At 50.0% G+C, this 9,817-nt stretch overlaps 1 long non-coding RNA gene across 2 annotated transcripts in view; it reads left to right on the top strand.

Annotated features, from left to right (window-relative positions):
* Positions 1-2,982: 2,982 nt before the first annotated feature.
* The window catches only part of LOC134956846 (uncharacterized), a 215,620-nt gene continuing 208,785 nt past the window's right edge, over positions 2,983-9,817 (top strand). For both annotated transcript variants that reach the window (XR_010186229.1, XR_010186228.1), the window contains exons 1-2: positions 2,983-3,372; positions 3,697-3,995. This is a non-coding gene — a long non-coding RNA (uncharacterized LOC134956846). The remainder of the gene's footprint in view (positions 3,373-3,696; positions 3,996-9,817) is intronic.

Here is a 9,817-nt window from a genome sequence, read left to right as displayed (position 1 = left end):
AACGGCAAGATGGCGGTGGCTAGCACACCACTTGTGCTTACCAGCAGAGCAGGCGATATCAGGCAGTCTGTGCACAAGTATACTCGGGGGAAAAAACACCAGAGGACTGCTGAGACAGGAGACAGCACTTTTATACAGCCGCTGTAGCTCAGAGATATATGCGGCAAGAAGATTCTATTCACTTCTCACGGAGTGCAGAAAGATGCAGGATGATCTGTACAGCAGCCAGAGGAGACCACCACAACAAGATGGTGGCGGTTCACGGTCAGCACGCCGCAGACGCCACATCAAATGAACGGGAGCCGGAACACAGCCAGACAGCAAGAGTCCTCCACAGCGCTCCAGAAAAGTCAGCCAGGCAAAAGGAGGGAGCTTGCAGGTAAGTAAGGAGCTGTAATGCAGCAGAGGGAGCTGGGAGCCAGGACACCAGGCCGCACTGAGGAGAGACCCGGCCACTGTAGATACTGGGGAATACTCAGGAAAACACCACACCATGATTCCACCTCAGGACTCCTGTCAACCAGGAACCAGTTCCCCTATAGATGAGCCCACTCAGTACAACAACGACTGCGTGAATCAGGATAAATGAAGGATATTAGCGGGAGAGCCAGAAAGATGGATCCTTCTCCCAGTTACTCCAGGCCACGCCCCGGTAAAACAAGCTCTTTAAACTGATACAGTGGCATACCTCCCAACATTGAAGAAATGTGAAGAGGGACAGTTGTGCGGCAAAGTCGCGCCCAAACTCAGAAAGGGGCGTGGCCTATGGGAAAGGATTTATGTCACTGATGGGGCATGCCCAGCGCTCTGTGAGCTGCTGGCATGCCCCTCTCCCTCTGTCTCCTGTGAAGAGGCGCTAGGCGCATGTGGCCCACGGGTGGGACAGCGGACAGTCCCCAAAAAATGGGACTGTCCCACGAAAATCAGGACAGTTGGGAGGTATGCAGTAGGAGCACCCTGGGTCTATGATCACCTATTAATTGCATTGGCAAAAAGCTTGTGCACAAACTTCCATTAGACTAGGTCCATTCTATGTTTATAAGCAAGAAAGTCTCGCAAGTGATGCTGCAATCGGACAATAGTTTACTGACTTTAGTGACCCTTAGGATACAAGTGAATGATGTCTAACCCCCAACTTATGTTCCAACCTGTCATAGGCGTCGATTCCATGGGTGCGCCAGGGCCCGAGCACCAACGGAAAATGATGAGCACCCACGGGACCATAGGCAGCCGCCTGCCTGGTAAATAGTCACTGCCATGGACGCCCAATCATTTCCGCTGCCGCCTCCCGCTGCCGGTGTTTCTTCGGCCTATGGCTCCACCTCACAGTCACACACCTTCCTCCTGGTCTCTTGTGTGTGCGGCTGCGGCGTGATGCAATTACGTAATGCGGCACTGCGGCAGTCGTGTACACCCCTGGCCGCCCCTGTACTGTGAGAAGCTGACAGGGGATGTGAAGGAGCTGGCGGCTTGCCCAACGCACCCACCAGCAAAAACATAAATTTGCACCTCTGCAACCTGTAATCCAGGTCACTGATGCAGAAACTATAAATGGTGCTCAAATCATTAAATAATTATTATGTTCCCCATCACAAATACATTTTTATTGTCCCTATTACTACTCATTTAATATTGACAACATTATATAATTTATAACTAGTATTGTTCTGTTAATGTATATTGCCAGTGTCAGGTAATTATTATGTTTTTCTACCTTATTCAATACATAATGGCCATCATCAAGGACGTAGCTCAGGGGCACGTTCGGCCCCCTCCTCTCTGCCGGCAGCGCTGGAGAGTCTGAGCGACAGAGGGCTCAGACTCTACTGTGCATGCGCATATCACCGTGAAAATGTTGTGGCTGCCATTTTCTCAGTGAATACTGCATGCGCAGAACACCATGAAAATGCCCGCTGCGCCACAGCGGCGGGGGATTTTGGAGGGGGTAAATGATCAAAAAAATGGGTGCAGTGTGTCTAGAGGGGGCACCTACCACACACGCTGCACCAATTTTTTGGAATATTTACTCCTTCGTAATCCCCCACCGATGTCAGCAGCGCTGTGATGCAGCGGCCATTTTCACTGCACCCATTATAGATAAGCCAGTGGCGTAGCTACCATAGGTGCAGGGAGTGCAGCTGCTGTGGAGCCCAAAGCTGAGAGGAGCCCACCTTCCCGGTCAAAGTTACATATGTTATACACATTTTTCACCATTGGGTCTTGCAAAATATCTAGGCATGCCCCTGGACCTGCTCATTGTAATGTGGTATAAAATTAACTGGAAGGCATTATTACATATATGAACTTGGGCACTGTAATAGGGCATAATATGAACTGGGGATACTGTATGTAATAATAGGGCAGATGTATTAACCTGGAGACAACATTAGGAAGTGATAAACTCACCAGCCAGTCAGCTCCTGTCAATTTGCATATCGGAGCTTATTGGCTGGTGCGTTTATCAACTTGCACTTATCACTGGTTTAACACTTCCTTATGCCTTCTCCAGGTTAATACATCTGCCCCAATGTGAATTGGTGGTACTGTGCTGCATAATGTGTACTGGCAGCCCTGTGAACTAGGGCTCTACTATGGTCAATAAAATAAACTAGGGCACTACTATGGGGTATAACATTAACTAAGACACTACAAGAGTTCAGAAAATAAAGGCACTATTATGGGGCATAAAATGAACAACTGCTGTATAGAGGTGTCTCTCTAGAAGCATTGGGACAGGGGCCCCTTCAAAATGTTGCTATAGGGCCGATAAAGTTCTGGCTACGCCCCTGGCACTAATATGTCAATTTCCACTGATTTCCCACATGTGTAACTGTGTAATATCAGTGGGAAGATGATGTGGGGTATGGGGCAGGGAGCTGATGTGAAGCTCAGCCATGACCAACTGCCACGACCAACTGCCATATGGGCCGGGTATAACACCCCACTGCACGGCAATTTCACTGGCATTTCTTGAGTAGAAGCAGTTGCTGACACTAGAGAAAAGGCCTCCAGAGAGAGAACAAGTCTGTACACCAGTGTTTTCTACCAGTGATTCACCAGTGACCGGAGATCAGTGCACAATCACGTCTGTGCTTTCAGGGTTTTTTGTTTTAGCTAGAGATGAGTGGGTTCAGTTTTATTCGGTTTTACTCGGATTTACTCGGTTCTTAAAATGCCATCTTATTGGCTCACGGATGTCACATGTTTTGTATAACCAATAGAAAAAATCCGGATAAAACCGAACTGGCGTTTATTCTGCCATTAAATCCGAACCTGCTCATCTCTAGTTTTAGCACCTTTCACTTTATTTTTGCACTAGATCATCAGCTACAATGAGCCGGAGGGAATTAACCCAGCTACTTGGAAATGAAGGTAAAACGTTTATTCAGTTAATTAAATCTAAGACAAGTTTCTCCATTTTTAGCAGCTGTCCTTTGAAGTGGGAGGGATTATGATATTGGTTACTGGGTGGAACCTTCCATGCTGTTCATCAGTTACTGACCAGGAACAGCTAAACCTTTGGGACCTGCATCTATACACTTTTGCAGCGATTTTTTAAGTTGTAAATATCTTAAGAAAATATATAAATCATATTATTGCTGTAACTCATATTGTATAGCAACAAAATTTGATCTTTACTTGTTGCGTATGGATATTTATTATATCTACACTATATTAAATATATTTTTCGATCAGATCAGAACATCACATGGCTGAGATCGGGACGCCTCCACAAACTGCAGGAGGATCATCTTCAGATGGCACAACAGCAACCGGATCAAAATCAAAAGGACCAATGCCAGCACAACCAACATCAGGAGTACCAACAGCAGCAGGACCAACATTAGTAGGAGCAGCAAATGGACTGAGTGCCAGCCAGTATGCAATCATTGCACGGGGCTTAGAACTCATTATACTGGACAGCATCAGTAGAGCCATTATTGCCCGTCTTCCATACCTACTCTGCAGAGACCATTACCACCTCGACAAGCCAAGTAAGCATGAAGATAGCGATTGTTGTAACTATTGTGTTATAGTTATTAGGTTTGTTAGTCATGTCCTTGCTGCCCTGTTTCCCCTTGTCTACCCTACTCGGGGACTAGCTAATTCGGCTAATTGTCAATGATAATTATAATTACCCAGTCCCTCAGCAGGTTTTTGCTTTCACCTCTTGCCAAGTTTTACTTGTGTTATCCTTGCTCTCCCCTCAACCTCCTTCCATCTCTCCCCCCTCATATTTTTCTCTTCCCACCTCATTCCTGGTTTACACTCATGTGTCATTAGCTGTTTATACAGCAGGAAATTTTCAGGTGCTAATTTGTTTGAATTGTTCAGTTATTATAGTCTTTGGGCGCTCTCACCTTCATTGACTTGTTATTCGCTTCATCACCCTACTGGGTGGGTAGTCATATTAGATGGTTGAGAGGATACCTATTGTTGGCAGGTGTTGATCTTTTGGTTTGTGTGCACCTTTGGTGATGCATGTTGTTAGCTGTGTAGAGCATTGGGGGTCATTCCGAGTTGTTCGCTCGCTAGCTGCTTTTAGCAGCATTGCACACGCTAAGCCGCCGCCTACTGGGAGTGAATCTTAGCTTATCAAAATTGCGAACGAAAGATTCGCAATATTGCGAAAAGACTTCTCTGTGCAGTTTCTGAGTAGCTCGAGACTTACTCTGCCAGTGCGATCAGTTCAGTGCTTGTCGTTCCTGGTTTGACGTCACAAACACACCCAGCGTTCGCCAAGACACTCCTCCGTTTCTCCAGCCACTCCCGCGTTTTTCCCAAAAACGGTAGCGTTTTTCGCACACACCCATAAAACGGCCAGTTTCCGCCCAGAAACACCCACTTCCTGTTAACCACACTACGATCACCAGAACGAAGAAAAAACCTTGTAATGCCGTGAGTAAAATACCTAACTGCATAGCAAATTTACTTGGCGCAGTCGCACTGCGGACATTGCGCATGCGCATTAGCGACTAATCGCTCCGTTGCGAAAAAAAATAACGAGCGAACAACTCGGAATGACCCCATTGTTGGAGTAGGGTGATTCTGTCCGTCCTTTCTTTGGCACCATACTTTATTTCATTTAAGCATATTTGATTATTCTTAGTGCGTTTTAAATAAATAGCTAACACATTTTTCTCCTAAGTCCTAGAGGATGCTGGGCTCCACTTCATGACCATGGGGTATAGACGGTTCCGCAGGAGCCATGGGCACTCTTAAGACTTTTCAATGGGTGTGAACTGGCTCCTCCCTCTATGCCCCCCCCCTCCAGACCTCAGTTTTAGAAATGTGCCCAGGCAGACTGGATGCACTCTGAGGAGCTCTACTGAGTTTCTCTGAAAAGACTTATGTTAGGTTTTTTATTTTCAGGGAGAACTGCTGGCAACAGACTCCCTGCTTCATGGGACTGAGGGGCATACTTACCTACTCTCCCGGAAGCTGCGGGAGGCTCCCGTTTTTTGGGGTAGCCCCCCGCACCCCCGGAAGAGTGGGCAGGTCTCCCGCATCCTGCTCGCACCCTAGTGATGCGAGCAGGATGGAGAGATTACCTCCCGCTTCCGCGGGTCCGTCGGGTGGAGAAGGGGTTAAAATGACGCAAATCGCGTCCCGCGGACCCGCGAAGCGCGGCATTTCCCGATGCGGGGGGCGGGGCTTAGTGATGTCACATTCCGACACCCCCCCCCGAAGACACGTACAGCGTCTCCTGAAATCAAATGTAGGTAAGTATGCTGAAGGGGCAAAAGTAGGAACCAACTTCCTGAAGAGTTTCAAGGCTCTGCTTCTGGCTGACAGGACACCATTAGCTCCTGAAGGGTACTGAATGCCTACCGTATCTAGATGCTCACTCCCACAGCACGCCGTCACCCCCCCTCACAGAGCCAGCAGTCAGAAGACAGGTGAGTAGAGGAAGACAGATCTTCTATCAAGAAAAGTGACGGCTGAGGTACAGCAGGCTGGCGGGAGCGCAGCGCGCCATTGCTGCCCACACACAGAGGCACTGCAGGGTGCAGGGTGCAGGGCGGGGGGGGGGGGGGGGGGGCGCCCTGGCAGCAAAAACACCTCTATAAAATGGCAAAAGTGGGTGTGGTCTCTGGAAAAGTGGGCGTGGCCTCATAACTTCATATCATCAAACTATAAACATATTTTCACACAATTAGCAGCCTTACACATAGCCACAGTAGTGTTCCTTACACACAATGTCTCCAGTATAGTGCCAGATACACATAATGTGCAGTGCCAGATAGACATGACATGCCCCCCAGCAGTGCCAGCTACACATGACATGCCCCGCAGCAGTGCCAGCTACACATGACATGCCCCGCAGCAGTGCCAGCTACACATGACATGCCTCGCAGCAGTGCCAGCTACACATGACATGCTCCGCAGCAGTGCCAGCTAGCCAGCTACACATGACATGCCCACATGACATGCCCCCCAGCAATGCCAGCTACACAAGATAGTGTTCACTTTTTAGGGCATGGTGCTGATCACAGGGAGGGCACATTTTTAAGTTAGGAGGGCAAAATGATGTACATACTGCTTGTTGTTCCCATACCTATATGGTAAAGAATGGACAGTGCGCGCCGAAGGCGCGCAGCAAAAATTAAGGGGAGTTACTTCGTGGGGAAGGTACGTGGCCACATAATAGTGGCAATTTGCATTACACCACACAGTAGTGCAGCTAATACACACTGCACCAGGTAGAACCTCCTATACACTTTGCGCCAGGCACAGCACTGAGACGCATTGCACCAGGGAGAGCACTGAGACACATTGCCTAGCCACAGACGCCTAGCGGGAACACTACATGACATGCTCCCCAGCAGTGCCAGCTACACGTGACATGCCCCCCAGCAGTGCCAGCTACACGTGACATGCCCCCCAGCAGTGCCAGCTACACGTGACATGCCCCCCTGCAGTGCCAGCTACACGCGACATGCCCCCCAGCAGTGCCAGCTACACGCGACATGCTCCCCAGCAGTGCCAGCTACACGCGACATGCCCCCCCCAGCAGTGCCAGCTACACGTGACATGCCCCCCAGCAGTGCCAGCTACATAAATGGCCACACAGTGCCAGATATGCACCCACAGTTCAGATACATAAATGCCCCCAAAGTGCCAGATACATAAATGCCTCCACAGTGCAGATATGCCCCCCACAGTGCCAGATACATAAATGCCCCCACAGTGCCAGATACATAAGTGCCCACACAGTGCCAGATACATAAGTGCCCCCACAGTGCCAGATATAAAAATGCCCACACAGTGCCAGATATGTCCCCACAGTGCCATATATAAAATTGCCCCCACAGTGCCAGATATGCCCCCACAGGGCCAGATACATAAATGCCCCCAGTGCCAGATACATAAATGCCCACACATTGCCAGATGCATAAATGCCCCCAGTGCCAGATGCATAAGTGCCCACACAGTGCCAGATGCATTATTGCCCCCCACAGTGTCAGATACATTAATGCCCCCAGTGCCAGATATGCCCCCACAGTGCCAGATACATTAATGCCCCCAGTGCCAGATATGCCCCCACAGTGCCAGATAAATAAATGCCCCCCACAGTGCCAGATAAATAAAATGCCCCCGGTGCCAGATAAATAAGTGCCCCCACAGTGCCAGATACATAAATAACCCCACAGTGCCGATATGCCCCCCAGTGCCAGATACAGAAATGCCCCCACAGTGCCAGATACATACATGCCCCCACAGTGCAGATACATAAATGCCCCCACAGCGCAGATATGCCCCCACAGTGCCAGAAATGCCCCCACAGTGCCAGATACATTAATGCCCCCTCACAGTGCACAGATAAATGTCCCCCCCCCCCCCGCAGTGCCAGATAAATGAATGCCCCCCACAGTGCCAGATAAATGAATGCCCCCCACAGTGCCAGATAAATGCCCCCCACAGTGCCAGATAAATGCCCCCACAGTGCCAGATAAATGCCCCCACAGTGCCAGATAAATGCCCCGACAGTGCCAGATATGCCCCCGACAGTGCCAGAAATGCCCCCAGTGTGCCAGATATGCCCCCACAGTGCCAGATATGCCCCCCACAGTGCCAGATATGCCCCCCACAGTGCCAGATATGCCCCCACGGTGCCAGAAATGCCCACACTGTGCCAGAAATGCCCCCACATTGCCAGAAATTCCCCCACATTGCCAGAAATGCCCCCACAGTGCCAGATAAATGCCCCCACAGTGCCAGATATGCCTCCACAGAGCCAGATATGCCCCCAGTGAGCCAGATATGCCCCCAGTGAGCCAGATATGCCCCCCACAGTGCCAGAAATGCCCCCACAGAGCCAGATATGCCCCCACAGAGCCAGATATGCCCCCAGTGTGCAAGATATGCCCCCAGTGTGCCAGATATGCCCCCAGTGTGCCAGATATGCCCCCAGTGTGCCAGAAATGCCCCCCACAGTGCGATCCATAAATGTGCGACCCCCCCACCAAATACCTGAGGCGCTGAGAGGGGGAGGAGGAGTGCTGGCGGGAGTGCTGGCGGGCGGGAGAGTGAGGGTCCGAGTGAGGGTCCGGGTGCGGGTGGGCGGGCGGCCACTTGTGTGCGCTATGCGCGGCGCCAGCGTCTGACGTTAGACACCGGCGCCGCGCAGCGCGCATAGCGCACACACGGACGGGACAACGCTGCACACACAGGGCCGGCTCCAGCTTCGAATATGGCGGCGCCAGCGCGCGGCGCCCATTAAGGGTGGAGCCCTGCGCGGCCGCTCTATTCGAACATGCCTAGAGCCGGCCCTGATCGCTGGTACTCCTTCACTTCTGACTACAAGTATCATGATGCAAAACAGGGGGGGCACAAGCAAATTTGGTGCTTTACAAGTGTGTTTTACTGTGTAAAAAGCGCTGCATGTCAGTGGGCATTCTGTGTTCACAGGCATTAGATACTGGCGCTGGGGTTGTGAACTGGCTGCTCCTAAACTGTGTACCTCTGACAGATTTTACTGTGGGTCTGTCCCCTATAAGTCCCAGTGTGTCTGTGTGTGTGTTGTACACGTGTGTAAGACATGTCAGAGGCAGGGAGTTCCTCCCCGGAGGAAACCATTTTAAGGACACAGAAGTGTAATGTGGTGGTGCTGCCGGCACACCAAGAGCCTGCATGGGTGAAATACGTGATAGTATGCATCATATCAATAGGAGATTAGATAAGTCTGAATCTCATGCTGAGTGCTGAAGAAAATGTGTGGAGGATGTGATTTTTCAGGGCTCTGTTCTTCCATCCGCAGGCGAACCCCCTGGGTCACATAAGAGACCATTTGCGAATATTGTGAATACTGATACCGACACGGACACTGATTCTTGTGTCGACGATAGTGACTCCAGAGAAATAGATCATAAATTGGCAAAAAATATACAATATATGATTGTGGCTATAAGGGAAGTTCTGGAAGTTACGGAAGCCACTCCTGTACCTCAGGAGAAGGCTTATTTCTATAAAGAAAAGAAATCTAAGGTCACTTTCCCTCCTTCCCACGAGCTTAATACACTCTTTGAAGGGATGTGGGTGAATCCCGAAAATAAATTTCGTATTCCCAAGAGAATTCAGATAGCTTATACTTTCCCGGTGGAGGACAGGAAAAAATGGGTGTCACCCCCTGTGTTAGACAGTTCACTGTCCAGGTTGACAAAGAAGGTAATTCTCCCTGCACCTGGCACGGCTTCACTAAAAGAGCCGGCAGACTGAAAGATGGAAACTACATTGAAATCCATTTATGTTGCCAATGGTACGCTACTCAGGCCCACAATTGCTTGCGCGTGTTTGAGTCGCGCTATTGAAAAAT

The sequence above is a fragment of the Pseudophryne corroboree genome, chromosome 9 (assembly GCF_028390025.1).
Source record: "Pseudophryne corroboree isolate aPseCor3 chromosome 9, aPseCor3.hap2, whole genome shotgun sequence".
NCBI classification, from domain to species: Eukaryota; Metazoa; Chordata; class Amphibia; order Anura; family Myobatrachidae; genus Pseudophryne; species Pseudophryne corroboree.
This window is presented reverse-complemented; position numbering and strand designations above follow the sequence as displayed.